Source organism: Gallus gallus, chromosome 2 (assembly GCF_016699485.2).
Source record: "Gallus gallus isolate bGalGal1 chromosome 2, bGalGal1.mat.broiler.GRCg7b, whole genome shotgun sequence".
NCBI classification, from domain to species: Eukaryota; Metazoa; Chordata; class Aves; order Galliformes; family Phasianidae; genus Gallus; species Gallus gallus.
Window position 1 is genome coordinate 27,999,756 of NC_052533.1, and position 22,071 is coordinate 28,021,826.

Consider the following 22,071-nt stretch of genomic DNA (forward strand, 5'->3'; position numbering starts at 1 on the left):
GACAGTTAGACACTATACCAGTCAATTCTCCTATTAAAATTACTAATCATTGAGGGAAAAGGCTTGTTTTTTTTTCACATTGTTCATTTCATTAGTTAATGCAGTTTGCACTGTGGATTTTGATAACATTTCACTGGATCTCCCATCAAATATACACAGATGCAGATGGAAACAGGGCTAAGTGCATTTTGAACCCTTTAAATTTTACCAGTGCTTACTTCTTACTGTGCAGTTAATATTTTGCTGATGATAGTTGATCATCCAGAATAAAAAATGCAGCTGACTCAGATGTTCGTGCATCAAATGTTTCCCACTAAGACTTACGCCTGCTTACCAGGTAAATAAACAGCGTGCTTACTTTTACAAAGACCAAAGTAGAGAAGAAAAATCCTACCATTACCTGAACTATTTATCATCTCTTTCTGATGTTCCCAGGCCTTTCCAGGACCAGCAGCAGGGGGCATATCTCATAATTCTGCTTCCATTGGGGGGATGGTAGCAGCGTGATAAGTCCCTAATCTTCATCACCTCTTTTGCACATTAATGAGGAAAATACAGCTCGCAGTGTACATACCTCACCACTTCTAATTTTCTCGGCTCTGGAATGAGAAAAAGACACGTACGCATGGATGAACGCATCAAGCATAAATAACCATACAGTATCTAGGTTTTAATAGCTGTTGGGATTATGTCACCTACTCTGCAGGTATATATGCCTATGATTTACAGTGTGAAGAGCTCTAGACTCAGAGCAAAAAGCCAGAACTAGTGAGTATTCAGGAGAGAATGATATTCATCACCCCGAGGAGCTCAGGCTCTGTTCATTTCACTTGCTTCACGTGGGAGTGCTCCTGCTTTTTTACAGAGTCCTGTTTGCGTTCACGGCGATTTGCTCCACTAAAAACATTCGCAGAGTTGGAACCTTAATTAATAGTAGCTGTAGGAAACAGCAAAAAAACACATGTAGCTTTTTGTAGTTTTTTAGGCATAGCTGTATTGTAGCCCTCAGCGTTTAATGTCAGATAACGCTAATAACAGATACTGGAGAGGAGAAATCAAATACAAAGTAACTCTTTTTTGAAATGATCGTTTTAGATTCTGATATTTTAGCTTATGCAAAAATTAAATTAAAAAAAAATATATCAAGCTAGATTTTCTTTAAAAAATATTAGCTAAATTTGGAGGCAGATTACCAAAAGATGAAATCCTAACTGTTTCAAAGATATGACCGTATTCAGGAAATTATGTTAAGTTTTCTGGAGCCAATGACACTACTGATGTTTAAAAAATTAGGCAAGTTCTGCACTATCTTTAAAAAACGGTCCAAGCAGAGTACCTTAGGGAGACTAACAAATTTATGTGGATAATTTATTTTATTTTCCCAAAACCAAATGTCGCCTCATCGATGTGCTGTGAATAGATTGTACTGCTTCTTGCAATGAGCCTTTTCAAGATTTTTGAATTCACTATGCTTTGTTAAGCATCACACTTGCACAGCAATACAGATAGGTCTCACAGTGGGTTCAATGAGGGGCTGTCTTTGAGGAGCCTTCAAAACATCCAAGTGCATGTATCGACTTTAGCACACCAAATCACTCTCAGGAGCCACATTCCTTTTTTTATTGGTGCCTATCTCATATATTTCATCTAAAGTAGATGCCCACAATAAAACCATGAAGCTTACCTATTCTTTACCGTTTTCCAAACATAAAGTGCCTAGCACTTTGAGCTTGGTGAAGCTCAGCTGTGTAGCAAAGAGGTATATTTTTGGCATACTTTTCAGCTGCCTGAGACACACATGGAAAATACAATACGTGGAGACACTATCTGAATTTCTGCAGTTTGTCCATGGGCATTTTTTTCTGCGTTACGCATTTGTACGTTTTAGCCACAGAACGTATCACTTAGGGATTTAGGTTGTATTTAATAATGCAAGAATATTTCAATACAAGATGGCAAACTAAAAATATTTTCCACTTAACTGTTTCAAAATGCCATGTGCAGGAGAACACAACAAAATGGAATTAACTCGTAACATATGCAACTCTTATTTGTGCAAGAGCAGTATATGCCCCTAAATCCAGACTCCAGCATCTGGAGGCATAGCATGTCTCTAATGGAAGAGAAAGGCATGAGACATGTCAGCTTCTTGGCTATGATACATAGAAAGCCGTGCCTTTTCCTTCATGATACCCAATACAGCTCCGATTAAAACTAATAAAGTAGACAATGTCCAGGTAAACTGCCTTGGAAGCATTTTGGTTTTTTCATCTCATTAGTTGTAGGCAGTAGGATTAAGCTGAGAAAAGTATTTACTATATTAAAAAACCTCATCTAAAGCTCTTTCATTTGAAACAATCAAGCTTGAATGAAAACTAATATTCCATGGTATGAAACATGTATTTGTAGTGCATCCAAACTAAAGATTCCCATTTGTAGAAACAAGTTTTGCTGTCACCAAGGTATTCCTAGTGTCTATTTCTCATTACTACTTCTTACCTCTAGCAGCATCACAGAATAACGTAGTCTTTATAAGCTTCCGTCACTGTGATCAGCTTGGTAGTCTCTGAAAACATTGTAAAGGAACAATTCATCCTATAAACATTTTAAGACATGAACTGTCTTCAGACTTGACCTTGAGAAGTGCTGAGTCTCTTTTTTTCCCCCCATCAACCTCACGGGAGATACTTTACAGGATCAGCTTCATTGTTAGACTGTAATAACAATTTTAAAAGTATGCAGCTGAACATAAATATTCTTCCTCTTGTTAAAAAAAAAAAAAAAAAAAAAAGGAAATAACAATTTTTAAAAAGCCACCAAAAAAACCCAAACCCCAGCAACAACAACCAAAACCAAACAATTGAAAATTGCACTTTGAAACAAATGTGTGAGAGAGATCTGCTGGATAAAATATTTTTATGAATGCATTTTCAAATTTTTATTGCACTGAAACCCTTAGTTGAGTTTTTGTAGAAGATGATATGTCAAACTTCAGATTTTCATTTGTTCATTCTTATCTAGTAATCTCCCTTGTTACATTCATATATGGCTTTCTATTGTAGTTATTCTCATTTGCAAAAAATACAAGTAGAAACAGAGAAGCTACTTTGCTACAGAGATTTAGTTATTAAATTAAAAAAAAATATTTGCAGAACAACATACTGGAGGTATAAATGCGCACATGCATACATTGTAAGAGGGTGTTCAACCGCGCAAAAAATACAAGCCTACCTCCAGGCTGAATTCCTTATTGTGTGATTCAAACCAATTAGATTAATGATTGTTTTAATAATGGAGAGAGACCATAGATGCATTGTACAAAAAAAAAATGAATGTCTCACATTAAAGCAAGAGAAGGAACAGAAAAAGCTCTTTGCACATTTTACCAGACAAAGTTCTGATTTTGCTTCCTAGCTGAGAAAAATGTTTGGGAATGTATCTAATCTAACACACCCTATAAAACTGTACAGTAGTCCCTGGTATAACTGGGAGTTTTGTGGACATAAAGGTCACATCTTTCAGCAAAATTCCAAGATTTCGGCCTGCAATCCAGTACTGCCTGATGAATTTCTAAATTGTGAAGCTGTGTACCCATTTTGGAAAGTTGGTAGGTAGCCTTGCTGTATACCTGTACATTAATTTCACTATGGATGAAATACAGAATACAACTGAACCCTCGCAGCTGTGGTAACAAGTATCATTTTTAAATATACCTTGACTTGATAACGAGAATATTTTACTCTAAAAATAAGTCACATTTAATTTCAAGTATGGCAGGCATGGCATGTATCCAGGAGTGCATGGAGTAAGTTTACCCCCATACAATTTGTTGTCAATCAGACTTTCCAAAATGAAGTCCCATAAATATGAAAATACATTGCTTGTTTGTTTTCTTATTTTTTTTTAAGTTTCCTTTATTGGTATCATAATAGTACGACCCAAATATGAGGAAATAACCATGTCATATTAAACACAGGAATATGCTTTCACAGTCATTTATTGTGCATAGCTAGTAAACATTTCCTGGCAAACAATTTAGAGAGTCCATAAATTCCATCTTAACGCTACTTCCGTAGCTACATGCACTGCACTATACACAAGGGTATTAGCTCAGTCTCTCTCATCCGGAATGGGTGGATTGGAATTGAAAAATCCCCACCCCCCCATTATAGCACCATATGTCTCGAAAGTCTATCCTCTCTCAGGGCAAACAGCTCCTCTCAGATCTGCCTGATGGATCATGACTAAAATTCTGCTGTCCCTTGCTATTTAATCTAGCAGCATTGCTGAAGTATCTATCAGGAGAGCACAACAAGCCAACCATCCCTTTGGCGCAAGCAGCAGTTCCCCACACCGAGAGTATCAGGAATATGGAATATCAGAGGGAAAGCTGAACATCGTGATAATTCGTATGAAAAAAAAACCAACAAAACTCATTCTGAAGCTAGAAATAGGGAAAATAATAAAATCTCTCGCTCCAGAAAATTAAGCAGCCTTTGTGATTCCCTGGTTCCTCATACAATCAAGTTCACTATTGTTACAGATCAGCTTTGCAGCATCTTCAAAAGTATCGAGTCCATCAGAATTTCAGACAATTTTCTCTAGATATCTTATTTATGTGTTTATGGAATGGGGGATTCTTAGGGAAACAGTTTATTCAAGAAGATTTTTGGAGGGTTGGATTTCTGCTCAGTTTTTTCCAGTCCTCATGTGCGTGTCTGTCGATTTATGTTGGAAAAATACAAATCCTTTAAACAGCCCTCAAACAGCCCAGCACTTGAAGGAATTCTTAGGAAATGATCATGTTAAGGTAAAGTTCATACCGCCAGTACCAGACGCTAAGCTGACATATTTCAGCCAGTTTGTATCCTTATTACAGGTATACATTATTATCATTCCTGTTACAGCTATTATTTCCAGATTATTTTGGATTGAAAACAAAGAGTTAGCAAAAATCTGGACTCCTTCCAAAGACCAGCTCAAAAGCTCAAAGGGGTTCAGTCACCTTGTCAATGTTCTGCTTTACGATCTTTAATTTTACAGGGTATAATACTAAAATCTCTCCCCTGCACCCCTCTGAGCGCTTTTTGAGGAAGAGTTGTGTGATAAAAAAGATGACTAAGAGCAGAAAGACAAAGATTTTATTTCCCTGATCATGGAAGTCTTTGTTTCTGTTTTTTAAATCCTTTCATTTATTTATATGGAATGGGACCACTATTAAACAAATAGTCCTGTTCTTAGTTACTGGCTGTATGTATTTGATAATCCACAGGGTATAATCTTTAGTCACATGTGTCTCAAATGCTCTCCTTTGCAATCTTATTAGATGAACAACAAAGGCTTTGGAATAACGATATGATGGATTATTGCACCTTTTGGAGCTAATCCAAATGATCAGAACATCAAAGCTTTAGAATTTCACATTTTTTTTTCCTGTATTTCCCTCTGCTCACTGCTCGACAGCAGATCTTTCATAAGCATCCCTCATTTGCTGGCCGCTCATCTTTACGACCTCCCTGTACTTCCTCATAGTCCCTCCAAGGCACCAAGTTCAGTCACAAGCCCTTCAGCGGCATGCTGAAGAGAAATAGTTTGTGGTCTGCAATTTGCTCCACTTATTGTCTGATGATAAAGGCCTTAATCCCTTTCCTGGATCAGGACCTCCACCAGCTTCCTTTCATTGTGCACACGGGCAAACAAAGCAAGAAGAAAGATAACGCTCCGCTTGTTCAGCACAACTCCAGCACTTATTTTCTCTTTCATGTTTTAAATCAATTTGATTGCTGGCAAAACCTGCCAGAAAAAGACAAGTCTGATCAGAAAGAGCATGAGCAGAGAAACTCCAGTTTCCCAGATACTTCATCTCAAGGACTATTTTGTACTGAAGACAGAGCTTATTAGTGGGTCCAGCCAGCCTTAGCCTCTCACAAATCTAGCAAGGATTCCTGCTTGTATGAATGTCCTCTAATAAAGATTTTGCAGAGAATACTTGTCTGATTGATGCAACACACTACTTTCTTTTACTTAGAAGTTTGCTTATGGATTTTTTTTCCTGACTCCTCATGGTACAGAATACCAATAACAAATTCAATTCATGTGTTTTATATACATTAAATAGTAGGAAATACATCTGTGTAGAAAATGTAGCTAGTTCCTGTGCTTGCAGAGTCTCCCTGGATTTATTGTATTAAAGCCAAATCTATTGTTAATCTGTTTAGCACTGATTGTATTCCTCAAATATGTTTGGTGTTTCCTTTCAGAACTGTCATATACACATCAGTATTATACCTTCATAAAGTACTGGCACAGAATCACTAGAAACGGGTAATTGTAATCTTGCTGATAAAATACCTATAAACTCACTAATTAATTTTACTTGGTGACCAGTTGAATCATCAGTAACAATTTAGCAGGATGTCTGCTGAGATCTTTACTCTTTTTTTGTCAGATGCTATGCACTGAACTGTTCCTCCTAATAGACAAGATATGTAGTAAAAGAAATGAGACTGGATAATTATAGGACAACTCTGCCTAAAGTTAGAAACATATATAAACATTCAGTTTAGATCTTTCTTAAGACTAATTTGCTTGCAACACAAATAGAAATGCAGTATTCCTCTTTAGAAATGCTTCTAGGAAATTATGTAGCAAGAATTAGGAGGTGCATTCCCTAAAAGCTTTCTTATTTAATAGCACTTCTGAATAGGTTTCACTATCTTAAAGGATAGAATTAAACCATAGTGAGGTAACTGAGAGTTATGGTCCAGTTAGTGAGCTTTACCATGAAGCTAGTGGCGAGTTAAATCCTTATAATATGGAACAGCGCTTTTTGATGAAAACTGCTGGAAGTCAAGCAGTTTGAGAGCTACTGACTTCAAAGAGGCTAGAATTTCAGTCCCATTTCCAGAATTCTATAATTCGTTATAATTGTAGCTGCATTTTCAGTCTGTTATGCATTCCTGCTCAAAGCATTAGAAGTGAGCAATCTGCATTTGATGCTGCAAATAAGCAGGTTACGACAGGACGTTGTGAATCTAGGTTCAGACTCTTACACACGCATGCACAAAAGCTCTGCTTCTGTAATCTAAATCTTTCACACCTCTCAGTAACTGTGTCAACATTTTTAAAATTACACTCTGTTACAAAGCAATAATTCAAACAGTATTTTTATCAGCCTGACATTCTATATCTCACTTTTTCTTGTCTCATTTGAAAAATTATCATTGCTGTTTAAGGTCTGTATTTTTTCCACGGGATTCATGAAATATCTTAACATGGAAAAAATGCTTAAGGGCTATGGAATAATATTAACAAGAGTTGGAAACTTCAGAGTGTCCGTAGTAAAACATCAGCTACATTAAGCAAATAAAAAACAACACTTTCCTTAAGTGCATCCAACACTCTACTAGATTTCACTGTGACAAAGGAAAGTCAGATAATTATAAATTAATTGCTAGACCTTCATTACATTTGGTATGAGCAAATGAAATGCAATACAATATCTCTATTTGGTCGTAGACAGTCAGCTTTTACAAAGCTGATGCACAGTGTGAACCAGTTATTTGGAGAAAGTATTTAAGGAAAACTTTGAATGACAAATTCAGATTGCTAGAGAGCATTTTATCATCCATCTCAAAAAACGCCCAGCAACTACCAAAAAGAAACTGCCTACTTTTTTGTTGAAAATAATAAAATGACTTAGAAAGTATGTGAAGGTTGATACTTAAAAAAAAAAAAAAAAAAAAAGAGGAACAGGGAAAAAGATAGTAATTAATGTAAATTAGAAGCTGGGAATTAAAAAGAACTGATAAAGAAAGCCAAAGATCACAAAGGGAAAAAAGACATTAAGATAATACAAACATTATATATATATATATAACATATCGATATATTATATATTATATATATATTATTATACGTTATACATTATAAAATATATATATATACACATACATATATATATATATATATATAAAATATGTTATAAACAAAAAAATTCTAACAATTGCCTTGCTCCATTATTAAATCCAAATTACTTGGACTTTTTTGTAATAGCTTCTTTATTTTGAGCATTCTCAAATGCTTTTCTTCTGTATTTGGGAAAGAAAATTCAAGTGATGTATTCATATCAGATGATTATGGTGAAGCTCTATTTCGGTAGTAGCACAGGAGAACGTTAAATAGCAGCTAATAAAACTAGACGTTTTTAAAATCAGTAGACCTGAATAATTTGTACGGAGGTATTTTAATACATTTGGCAGAGAATCTGTCTGCACAGCTAGTGAGGATTTTTAGTACATCTTGAAGAACTAGGGAAGTTCCAGGGAACTATGCAAAAATTTTTGTCAATACTTAAAAAGAATAAATGCAACGACTTAAATGTCTATAGGCATTTCAACCTCACATTGATCTCAAATAAGGAATGGTTTCTGGGAGTACCAGCTCATTTTAATCAAAGTGGTCAGAACTGAAATTTATGGAAAATTATCATGCCAAGGCTAACTAGATGCCATTTAATAAGAGTATGTATTTGGTAGGAGAAAGGTAATTTTAGCAGTATTAAAAACACAGAAGAATACTGGAAAGACTTTTAGCTATTAATCACAATATTTTGACTTATAAAAATTATTAAAATCAGTATTGAACCTATTAAATAGATTCAAATCTGAGTTTCATGTATGTAGTAAGTGGGCAATAATAATCAGTGGTGCTTATTTTAAGTGTCCCACAAGTCTATGGCCCTGTTATTTTTTCCCCATCTTTGACCTGTCTATCGATAGTAAGAGAAAATATTTTGACAGTTTTCAGTTGAAATGATTGGAACATCAGTAAATAAGGAGAGAGCCACTGTGGAACGTGGATTGCTCAATAAACTGGCTAAAGCTAAACAAACTGCAAATTTCAGTCCAGACATGTAAAACACTGTTCTATTAACAACTTCAAGTCACTGCTACAAAGCAGGGAGTTGTCCCACCACCTGAAGTTGGTATGAAAAAGACTAGCGTGGATAATGGCTGGGAAGAGCTCTGAACACATGAAGGTAGACATGGATCTAGCGCACAGAATCAGAGAAATATACAGTATGGTTGTTACCTCTGTCCTTGGCACAGATGTAATCAGTTCTGGAATAGTGTGTCCACAACTCAAGAAAGATTGTTGTAAAACTGGAAAAGGTTCAGAGGAAAGCAATGAGACTGATGAAAGGACTGGAAAATGTTCCTTGTAATGAAAGACTCAAGGATCTTGATCTATTTAGGCTATCGGAGAGAAGTTTAAAAGGCTACTTGATCACAGCTTATAAATAACTATGTGAAAAAAAAAGAAATTTGATAACACTAGACTTTTCAGTCTGGTGACAAAGGTATAACAGAAGCCAGTGGTTAGAAGATGAAGTTGGAGAAACACACTGGAAGGCTTATATCAAAATCAAATGCTTTTCTCCATTAAAATATTTGCTAAGTTCTTTTACCTTTCCCCCTCCTCTCCACCCAAAGAAAAGTAATGTGTAATTGAGAAAAGTTGTGGTGCCCCTCACACAGAGGGGCAGACAGAGCAGATGACCATAATAGCCTCTTAGCTTTATAGGCCGGGAATCGACGGCTTTGATTGCAGACTTCGCTGCTCTATACTTTCTGACGCCATCACTGGGCAGATCCAACCAGCGCAACGTTAATGGGAACCAGGTGGAGCCTCTTTGTGCCGCACAAGGGAGCTTCCCCCTGAAGCTACATTGGTTACCACCAGGATTTGACCAGACTTCAGGAATTCATACAGTATGAAAAGCCTGTGTCATTCATATTGACACCCATCGTTTCTAATTATTGCAAAATTCTTTGATATTTCAGTGGTTATAAAACTCTGTCTTCAGGGGTGAAATGTGGTAAATTTTATGTAAAGTGGATTTAACCCCCCACCCCCGCAACACACACCTTATCAGTTCCAGAGAAAAGAAAGGAAAGGGAAAATAATGCACAAACCCATACAGCTCTGCTAAAGTGAGGCAGAGTGCTGGAGAGAGAGCAAACTCCTTCAGCCTGTTTTCTTTGTGCTCTTGAGAAGAGAGCAGTAGGTCTGTACACTTTCCTTCAATCTCTGATAGTTCTGAATTACCATTCTAGTTAGGGTACAGATGGAGCAACAAAGGAAAGATAAATGCTAATGGAGAAAAAAAAAAAAAACTAACACATATAAGCAACATAACATATGCAGGACACTCACCATATGCCAGCCTCACTTTTTTCATCTCTCTCTAATGTGGTCCAATAACCCCAGACATATAGAGGGTTATTTGCACTGTCTATGTTAAGCATCTGATGGAGGTGCACTGAATAGCAGCCACCCCTCACCTTCTAGCTCAGCCTCTGTTTCTCTGTTAGCTATGAGAGAAGGAAAAACACCAGGTTTACTCCTTATACTGTGCCTAAGATATCTAGATTAGCCTGAAGTTGTATGAATACCACTGCTCTTTTTTTTTTTCTTTTTTTTTTCTTTTAATGATTGCTATGGACAAAATATATATATATATATATATTATTTACATTTCAGACATATGAAAGTACAGGAAAGTTTACAAATTTATGGCCAGGTCCAAGCTGGTACAGTTCATCCATTGGCATTCAAATGAACAGACTGACTCCTACTCCCCCCAGCAAAAGTGCAGTCTTCAATTTGGTTTTACAAACCAAGTTGGCTACCTGATTCTGCTGGGTAAAGCACAAACGTTTTCATAAAATACAGAAAAGAACATTTTACAATGTAAGTCCATTAGGAAAAACCTCAGAGGAGAAAAAAAAAAAAAAACCTGAAAAGAAAAAGTTGTGTAGGAAATGGCAGCTACTGCAGACTGCAGAAAGTACTTCCCTTGTAAAAGCAGAGAAAAAGCAGTGAGAGATCAGCATCTATAACATTTGAAAATAATCTATTTTTCTGAGGAAGACTTTTACTTTCCTTCCTAAATAAATTGTCATTTTCCTTAAATTAAAAAAAAAAAAACGAAACAAAACACTCTGCTGCTTCACATCAGCTAATAGATTCACTATATACCTCACTTGTGCTGGGTGGGACTGCAGCACTCCAAGTGAATCAGAGCATGTGGATTGCAGTGCACCATAAAGCTGGATGTTTCACAACAGCAGCAAGGGAACTTTGCATAAGTATTAATGAATGACAGTGAAGAGGAAATTCTGCATCTTCAGTGCAAGGTCTTTAATGCTAAGATATATCATAAATGTTCCCTCTACTTCTAGAACCCTTCTGTTAAAAGGTCTCTAACTCTAGGGACACATCGTATAAGGTAGTTATGCACCATTTAAATGCAAAAAATGCACACTTTTCTTGGAAAAAAATGTGTGATGTGAAGTGTTTTTAAGAATAATTGAATGATTTTGTGATTCATTAAATGCGTTTTCCTCAGCAAGCAAGTAATGGCTTTTCCACTAAGTACCCAAAAGGTGAAAAGTCAAACAGTTAGAAGGAGTAAAGCGTCTTTGGGAAAAGGATCATTTACAGAGCTTTTTGTTTTATTCCTTATCTTTTTTTTTCTTTTTCCCCAAGAACAATAGAACAATGAGGGAGGAAAAAAAATGTGAATAATTCCATGTAGGAAATTAAAAAGATTGAGTGCTGGGGACAAAAGTGTATGTGGCTGCTGTCTATTCTTTGGTTTAAGAGGAAATATAGAAAAATTGTGCATCTAAGGCTTACTGAGTATGGCTTCACATCCATATCCCTGCTGAGACCATGGGATCAGTTCTTTTATGGGAGGAAAAAAAAAAAAGAGCTGTTTTCATATACCCAATATATCTTTAAGCTAAAGTGTAAATCTTCAGTTTCTTTCCCTTTCTTTTCTTTTTCTTGTTTTTCATTTTCTTTTTCTCTTAAAAAAAATAAATAAATAAAAAATAGGGAAACAATACACACCTTGACTCCTGCAAAAAAGATCTTTGGCAAAATCACAAGACGCCTGCTTAAGTAATACCCAAAAGGTAACCCCATGCATTCCACTGGCCAGAAATAATTCACAGCACGATGAATCCACAAGAAAGTCAATAGGATATTATAACAATCTTAGGGGAGCTGTAGCCATAAGAGCAATGTGAGGCAATGCCTTAGCATGAGCTATCACTTTATATATGTGCTGTATACATGAGCATGAATTATATTACAACATTTGACACGCTCTGGCTTTTGATCTAATGTGACTTATGACCTCTGTCCTATTGTGACCTTTATGCCTAAATCTGTAGAGAATAGTTCAAACAATAGAACATACATGATAGATGACACCTAGATAGAAGTGTATGAGGAATATAAACACTCATGCTCAGGGCAATAGCTAGACGAAAACTGCCAGAGACTAGGAAGATACTTCCCCTGATATATGATATAAAGAATTTTCTTGCACCTTCCTCTGAGGCATCTGGAGTCAGGATACTGGTCTAGATGGACCATTGTTCTGATTAGATATGGCAGTTCTATTATTTCTATGAACATATGCTAGTGTGGAAAAATACAGCTTATATGTTTAATAGAAAGTTTTGCATAAGACAGGAAGGGTTCTTTGACCAGTGATAAAATCCTTGTGAGCTTTCAGCTAAAAAGCCAGTTGAACTTTGTATAGATTCTGTTTCCACCCAGATCAACAGTGATTTCCAGCTGATTTCAGTAGGAGTGGGAGGAAAATCATAAAGAAGCCTCACATACTGTCTCATATGGGATGAGCACTGAGATTTCCCACAAACAAATAAAAAATTAGCAACAGTCCCTGTAGATTGGGGGTCTCATGAGATCTTCCAGGTAGCCAAGGTTATTTCCCCCCATGGGAAGGAGAATTTGAAGATAGCCTTTCAGAGCTCATCTTTATCAGCCTCTGTTGCTGCTCTAATTTTCAACAGATCCTATTTGGTTAGCCTGTTCCAGCAGCTTTCCAGCTGCAGTCCTGGACTCTGAAGACCTGGGTTCCTGATCATCAACTACCTGGCTCTGCATAATAGTCCAGGGAACAGACATTCGCATGCAATTAAATTGCTCTCCAAAAGAAAACTGGAGAGCTAGAGGTACTGCTGGCATGCTGTAGAACAGCAGGAAGATGAAGAATCAACTGACAGTCTATATAGCAAAAGGCTGCAGTCTTTGGCTAAAACGTAGAATTATACTGCATCTTGGAAAAAAAGCATGGACAGGAAAGCAGCCATGGAATGAAGGTATCCATAACACCTCGGCTGGAAAAGTTTTCAGCATTTTTCACCAGATGGATATAGGCACATTAGTAAAACTTTGCTCATAAATCATATTTTCAAGATTATTGTCGCAGCCTTAAGACCTAAAATTTACTATATATTTATAAACCAGAAAATATATTGCTTGGCTGTACCAGGTGTAAATGTAAATTTATAAATTAATTTAGCTAAAGTGATTTAGAGAAAAACAGAATATAGCAAGGATAGACTTTGATTTTTGCTAAAACTGAATTTATTTCAGTATAATTCCCGCTTAATAGTTAAAATGAAACAAGCTGCTGAAACTGTAGTAGAGCCTTGTGTAACAGGATTTTTATTTGTTTAAAACGAACTGTATATGGCTAGATTCTCTCATACTGTTGGTTGGGCAGTCGCTGTGCAGAAAATATAAGGCATTCACTCCAAAGAAAACGTGATGTAGGACAGAAAGATGCTCTATTAAGCAAGCCCTAGAGATGGCAGACTGCCCTTTACTATTTACATATATGCAAGCTATTAATACCATCTAATCTGTGTAATAAAATAAACAACCCCTGGGTCAGTCAAATCCCAGGTAATACCTGCCATCTGCACATTAGATATTCCTGATGTGCTACTGGCAATGTGATGTGGTATTGGAAAGTGAGATGTTGCAAATTACAAGCTGGACGGACTGAATTTTGCAGTCCTCCTCTCATGATAACTGCTCTTACGGGGGATAGATACAAAGTTTGCTAACTTCCTCTGTCTTAAAATCAGCCAAATCATTATTACAGAAAATGGACAAACTGTAAATAAAGCCCATTTTGTAATTTATCACATTTTTCTTGATATATTTCTGCTCTCAGAAGAAGTAAAACTAGATATTGTTGTGCTGGTTAAATAATATAGAGGTTAAAAACAGGTTAAGTGGTGAAAAGATTAGGCATCCTGAACTGAGATTCACCTCATGTAACTTAAGCCATTTGTGGCATAGACGACAATAAGCAAACTTGCAGTTGGAAGAAGCAGACACTTCCAAGCACGGCTCGACTGACTTACTGCAAATACCTGCTTTACAGAGGCACTCCCTAGGCTCTGCTGCCTAAATCTCCGAAGAGCTCATGGTAGCAGAAGCAGAGGCTGGTGAAGAGGTCAGCTCTCTCCACCCTGCTGCAGCAATACTGTTGTCCCCAGAGCCCTGAGAAAAGACAACACTTCTCTCACCGTTATGCTACCAGGAAACAAATCTACAAATATGTGGATTGCCACGATATCCTGTCAATAATCTAGCTGAGGGGTTGAAGTGTACAGTTATCTAAATATATAAGAAAGCACATGGGTTGTAAAATAATAGGCTGTCAGCAGCACATGCCAATCTATTTAGTATGAATTGAGACAGAGAGGCATTACAGAGAGAAAGCCGACACCAGTGGAGTTTCTATTCCCCCTATGACACTGAGCATGAACCTTGCCTCCAGACCCTTTGTCTTCACACTTCTTTCACATTGTTCCTTTCCCTGTGTTCCTTCTGACTCTCTGCTTTCAAACTGTTCCTCAGACACCTGGGCTTTTTTGATAAATTTCCTAAGCAGTGCTTTGGAACTATGCATTTTTGATCTCACAGATGTATGAACTGAGACATCGTATTTAGTTTAAAGAAAATAAAATGTCAAAACTCAGTATATACTCAGAGCAGAATTGAATGGTATAATCTGTTTCCTGGAAAGTAGTAACACTGAAAAAATAATAGGGACTTTAAAAAAGAAAAAAGAAACCTGAAAAAGTGCAATAGATTCTAGTCATTCCAATACACATTTTTATACTCTCTTACCCAATGTGACACAAAATACACAACATTCCACTGATACAAAATAGTCTATTTTCATGGGCAGGAGAGGAGAGGAGAGGAGAGGAGAGGAGAGGAGAGGAGAGGAGAGGAGAGGAGAGGAGAGGAGAGGAGAGGAGAGGAGAGGAGAGGAGAGGAGAGGAGAGGAGAGGAGAGGAGAGGAGAGGAGAGGAGAGGAGAGGAGAGGAGAGGAGAGGAGAGGAGAGGAGAGGAGAGGAGAGGAGAGGAGAGGAGAGGGAGAAAGAAGAAACAAGGACTATGATTCACAAAAAGAAGGAGTATTCATACTCATTTTTACACAGAATCAGGGCTGCCGTTCTTGCCTGGGGGGAAGTTTTGATTCTCTTTTTGTCATGCTAACATGGTGCATCCTCTCTTAAAAATATCTTTGTACTGAAGGCAGAAAATGTGATATCAGATATCTAAAAGTAAGAGAAGGAAGTGCAGTTCAATACAATGATTCTGTAGGAGGGAGATAAAGAAAAGCTATAATTAACAGAAAAAGTGGTGGATAAATGAACTGAAATTACATTGGGTATTCCTTAAACAAACATGAGGATACAGATAAAGCTTACTTACTTTTTAATAACATGGTTCACTAAAACTTCTTAAAAAAAAAACCTAAACAGTCTCATGAGAAGAGAGGAAGTTTTGCACCTTAACTGATTAAAGGAAAGAGGCACAATTCGATGGTTAACTTTCAAACTGGGAGGAGGTCTTTGAGCCCTCAGAGACGCCACTACATAAATCTGTGTTGTCCCTAAATATTGCTTCCTGCGTGCAGCTCAACTCATCTCAGTAGATAAATTTTCTGCTTGTCACCATCTGAAGAAAAAAAGAGTAGCAACAGAAGATGAAGCTCATGGAAAAGCTACTGTGAAAGGCTGCTTAAAAGACTAGCACTTAGCTTGGAAAAGAGGCAACAAGAAAGTAGTATGATAACGGTCTTGAAACCATGAGCGGTGTAGAAAGGGCTAATAAACAATGACTTTGTCTCCTCCAACAGAGGAACTGGTGGGAATTGAATGCAGTAGGTAGTAACCCCAATCCAATCAGAGAGAGGTAGTTACTCATATAGATGGAACAGATGTGGATGCTAAAAGTTTGCAGGGATTCAAAGAGTCACCAGTGGAATTTACAGAAATAAGCAGTATGTGTATGCATCTGAAGTGCCCCTTCATGGTCACAAAAGTACAGTGTTATCTGCAGGATGTTACTTTCTTCACCACAGACACAGACCAGATTTGGCACATTTGGATCCAGAGAAGTGGTTAGGTCAGGCATATTGCAGGCATACTGATGTAGTAGCTGTATGGCCACTTCAAAAATTTTATCTTTGCTGGCAATCCAAAATGTTACAACATCTCCAAAGTAATTTTTTTATGTGTAGCAAAGGGGAAAAGTCCTTTTCATACAGATATTTATAAGAGCAGTGGAGTCTGAGTTTGTTTTTATATTTTTTAGAACAGCAGTTCCTCCTGTTTGATCAGTGTAGCTGATCCCAAACTCACATGTGGGCAAAGAGCAGAATGCCATCAGCACCACATCTTAAGCTATGTAAATGTTCACAAAATGGAGGAAATAGAAGTGATGAATTAAGTGAGAGGCTTTTGTTATGATTCTTTTAGGTTTTAAGGGTGAAAAATTGAGAATGGATCTCCTCAGAGAGGAAAGAGAGAGAATGGCACATCTAAAGGACGCAATTTATCATCCTGAACACTGGTGACATGTCCATAGGCAGCTGAAGACTAAATATGTCTGTTTTTTCAACTTGTGCTGCTAGAATAAAGGAGCCTTATGCTCTCATTTTTAAAAGGGATATCCACAATAAAGTGAGCATAAATCAGTACACAAACTACTAGTAGAGTTGTAGTTAGCGTGCTTAGCTCCATAGCATTTTCCTGTGTGGTTATTTTGGGAGGAAAGGAATTTGTTTATTTTTGAGTGCATTTTTTACGTTTTTTATTTAAGAGGCCTGTGATGTGTTAGAAAGCATCATGCACATAGAGGAACTGCAGCTCTTCCTGTAAATTCAACAAACTGGTATTTGCTGAAAGAGACCTCTGAATGATTTACTTTTTTCACAAAGAGAGGTGAAGAGTAGAAGAGGGGTGGGAAAACAACAGATTTTTTAAATTATATTAACACTCACTACCTGCAAAAGCATTTGTAGAGAGTTACCCAAATCTCTTGTGGGCATTTCAGCATAAGTCCAATGCAGAAATACACCAGAAATGAATGACTAGTTGATTGGGCTACGGGCCAATCTCAGCTACAACTGTATGGTATCATAAAACACCTTGGCCCCTTCCACAAGAAGAAATAATCAAGTCTCCAAGATACTGTGTTCCCAAGCAATGTGGTTTTTCCAGATAATTCTCATTTTCTGAGTCACTGTTAATTTTCTTTAGGCCAATGTACAGTTCACATTCCTGCTACAAAGAGCAACACCTGAAAAAAGAACTGAGATGGTCAGAAAGCAATAGGAAAAGAATGCTAGGAGCAATTACTTCCTCCAAAGACACCAGGAGTCACTTGAGTGTTTTAAAAACATAGGTTAGATTCAACCAGGAGGCTCAGGAAGCCAACCTGGTTTCCTCCCCCTTGGTTTTCTCCCCGGTGTGGAGCCAGCAGTTCCCTGGACAAGCCCTGCCAGCAGCTTCTACCACTGCTCCACTCAAGCAGTCTCTGTCCTTCTCAAGACTCTGTCCAACTGGGAATGAATAGTGTTTTGTTACTAAAGTTATTGCATTAAGACTCACCACCATTGACAAGTCAGTAAAATTTTCTCCCTATAACTTATTCTAACCACACAAATCTATCAGAAAAAAAAAGACCCACATGTTTCTATATAAAGTTGTTCCAGCAATTATTTTAATTAAATGATTATTATCTTCTGTATGTTATTAGAATACACAGTAGTAGCCCAATGCTTGCAAAGATTTACATTTGTGTTGGAATAATATTCATGAATTGGGAATTAAAAATCTCACTCAAACGTGCCTTCACACAGTGGGCCAAATAAAGCAAAGTTGTTCAACAAGGGACTTCTGTGTTAGAGACCTTGAAAATAATGACTTAACAGTATGCTAACTTGTTGAAAAGAATCTCATCAGAGGTCTATCCAGCTATGACATGTTATGGATTTACTTTGGACTGAGCCAATGACCTGAGGTATGCCATCACGATGAAGGAATACAACTTGAAAGATATATATGTCTGTTTTAAGTAGGAATGTTCATTCATTAGCTCACTGCTTCATTCACTGAGCTATGCACAAAGTGCTACACAAATGAATGATTCAATACAGATGCCTTTAATACAGCATACAGCAGTAAGTAAGGAGCAAGGTGCTTGCTGTCATGACTCTCCTGGTGAAAAAGGGAAGCAATTTCTTTGTGGCTGTGTTGCAAGGCAGTTGCCTAAAATGGAAGAACACAAACTAGATCAGGTGAAGTATTCTTCAAACACAAATGACCCACACATTTATATGTTGTCAATCCCTCCTCACATGTCTTGGATGATATGAATTTATTGGGAAAGGCGGGCGGGGGGTAGAAAAGGAAAGTCATTTCAAGGTGCAGGCTGAGCAAAACTGTTCAAAACAGCAGCTCCAGGGGCCACTGAAATAAGATACAAGCTTTCATGGTGCAAAGTATGCTAAAGTGGGCAATGCAGTTTATTTTCACATGTTCCCACCCTCAGAGTGTGTCATTGTCTAAATGGTACAGATGAAATCTTTGAAGACTTTCTTTATGACGCCAAACTGTTCAAAAATGTGCAACAAGTGTGCAGACATTTTCTAGGATGTAAAAGCAGAAGAAACAATTAAAATCACATAGTCTCTGTATTTACAATTTTCACTGTTAATAAAATAATTTGTCAAAGCTCACAGAGAATGCTCTTTTTCTCTTTCCTGGAAAGTTTCCAAGTTTCAGAAGTATTCCAGAGGAGAAATTTTAACAAATATCAAACACTGGCAGGAGAATCACAAGAGGAAACAAAGACTGAGTGATGTAAATGATAAAAGATTTCAAGAAAAGAATGGTGAAATGGCTGCCTCTTTGAAGAAACATTACATTTTACCTATTCTTTTGAAGTCATAAAGTGCTGTAACTAAGACTATTAAGAAGTCAATTTGGTAACCGGCTCTAGGTGTTTTAATAAGAGGCCTTAGAATTTAAATGAAGGCAAATTCTCAAAAGGAAGCAGTGCACAAATTTCTATTTTTTTATTTTTGTAACTAAAAAGAAGTCTGCCTAATATAGTAGAAGCAGAAGAAAGTGCATTAGATAATGTTATATATAAATGTGAGCCAATAGAATTTTGATTTAGCCCATAACTGTTGACATTTTAATCTGTAGACCTTCCCAAAGATCACTATATAGCACTAGAGGACTTATGTTTTCTAAAAGCATGCATGTGCCACTGCAGCTTTATAGTGATTTTTCATCATGGTTTTTCATCATAGTTTCTCTTAGGAAAAAGAAACAAACAAGTCTGAAACTTTTAATGGCCTCCCCTAGCAAAATACTGCAACTGCTAATACTCCTGTTGAACAACAGAGTAGAATGAAGTGCTGGTGGAGGGCCTGATTTAAGAAGGGCAGAAGATCATAAGCACACATACACTATATTTGTATACTCTTTTTTTAGGCAGATCCATCTGTGCTCCAGCTCTTTTTTGAGTAGCTAAAGAAGAACTGCACCTCTGTATATACAACCACCGTACATTAAATCTAGTAATTTTTTTTTTTTTTTTGCAGTGGACATCATGTTTGATATGCATGCTTTTAACTTAGCTTGGATAGACCAGTCTAGACAAAACTGCACCAAATATAATGACTTGAATTGGAAAAAATAAGGAAGTCAGATGCACTCAGCAGCAGAAACACAACCTTTTGTTGGCAATGCATTAAAAATAGTCCTGCTTTCTTCTGTCATTTAACATAATTTTCTTTTTCCATTGTATTTTTTATTGTGATAGTGACATTCAGAATACATATTTATACTGCTGTCTTTCTTACCCCAGTGTACCTTGGTTACTATTTCTTTAGCGATATTACATAGCCCAGAGATGGCTTTTGGCCCTCTAACTTGACCAACTGTAGAAATTAGAGAATGAGAAGCAACAATTTCCACATCAGCTAAAATACCTATCTTAAACTGGGTGCTCTTCTGAGAGATATGCTGCAGCTCAATTTAAGAATTACAGCAGATGGAAAATCCAGCACATTGCTATGTCAGAATTTATTCCAGACATTAATTAGTATAACTTGATACTTCGGCTCTGTTTCCTGGCCAGAACTGTCAAAGTTAAATTTTCAGAAGTTCCATTTTTATTATTAACTAGTAAGTAAATGAGAACAATAATTGATAATTGGCAGCTGAGTTGAAATATTTTATTAGTTAACTAAAGAGAAACAATCAAGAACATCCTTCCATGAAAGTTCTTATATAATGTGATAAAGGCTCCAACCTTGAGTAAATCAGTTGAGTTTCTTTGGTGGCTCAGTATAAGGCACATTTTCCAGACCTCATTTTTTTTTCTTCCAGCTTTCTTCTGAGCTCATTTCAGTTTTTCAGTGTCCTTCTCAAGTGTAAATGCCAGACCTGGACAGAGTATTCCAAGAATGCTCTCTCTAATGACATAGACAGAGGGAATATCACCCTCTCCATCCACATACTTAGACATGGAAAGATTGCATCTGACATTTTAATCACAGCATCACTCTGGTGGCTCAGTTTCAAAGTATTATTTGAATCTTTTCTAGAGTACCTGCTCTAGAAGATTCAGCACTACATTCGTGATCCTTTGGCCTCCGATCTGGCTATGCAAATATATCTTGTTTTAATGAATCCACCCTAATGAGCACTACTGATTAGCTCATTCTTCTTCTGTCATCATTAGTTGTTTGTCTAACTGTTACATGTAAGTTTTGCTATTAACATTTCCACATTTTCCAGACTTTGCTAAAGAAACTGCACAGTACTGGACAAAGATCTGATCCTTACAGGACTAAATTAGAAATACCCTGCATGGCTATTCCAGATCTATACTTATTTCTTTAGTGCCTTCATTTTAATTAGTCTTTTAACATTTTAAATACATTTCAATTGCAAATACCAGCACTAATATTTTCTAGTCCTTTGCCATTTCCCCAGCATTCTAAAAATTAAAAAAAAAAAAAAGATCAGCATGAGGAAATAAATCACCTTTCACCACATCGAGGCTATTACCTGCTCCTTCCAATGGGGAAACAAACAAACAAACAAACAAACAAACAAACAGAAAAACACCTAACATATGTGTTCAACATTGCTTCTAGCTACCAATGAGATAGAAAACGCTTATCGCTAGCTTCAAGACAGAAATTGACCTTGGTGTCTTATTCTAGAATAACAGATGTATGAGTACATTTACCTTTTGCACACCATGATCAATGATTTTACTTTTCTCGCTGAGTACTGGATTTAAACCATTACTAAGATCTCATAATTTTTATATATTTAAAGTACTGTTTCTTATCTTCCTCAGTCCTCTACAGAGTTTTTCAAAGATACTTCCAGTTTCCTGTATCAATTGTTTATATTTCCCTAGAGTTGCTTTCAAGCTCACTGCTATTACTCTTGTTTTTACATTTGTGATTTTTTACGGATGCCTTCATTTTTCTTCTCAATCAATAGCATATTTTTAGGCTGGAGATGTCTTTTAGAGTGTATTTTGACACTGAATTTATCAAATATGAATTATATTTCATAGTTTCCTGTTTAAATGTTTCCTGCCACATAATTTTACTCACAGTTTTTCTCAATCTTGAGAAATCAGTTTTCTAAAAGGTCCAATATATACATTACTAGTAAAATGTTGTCAAAGCAGATATTGGCGAACCATACAGATATTTCTGATGGGAAAAAAATAACAATGTCCTTCTTCTATTTCCCAAAACACACATTGAAATAAGGATAAATGTAAAAATACCCCGGGTTTGTCTTTTTGTTTGTTTTGTTTTAGGATCTCTCACCA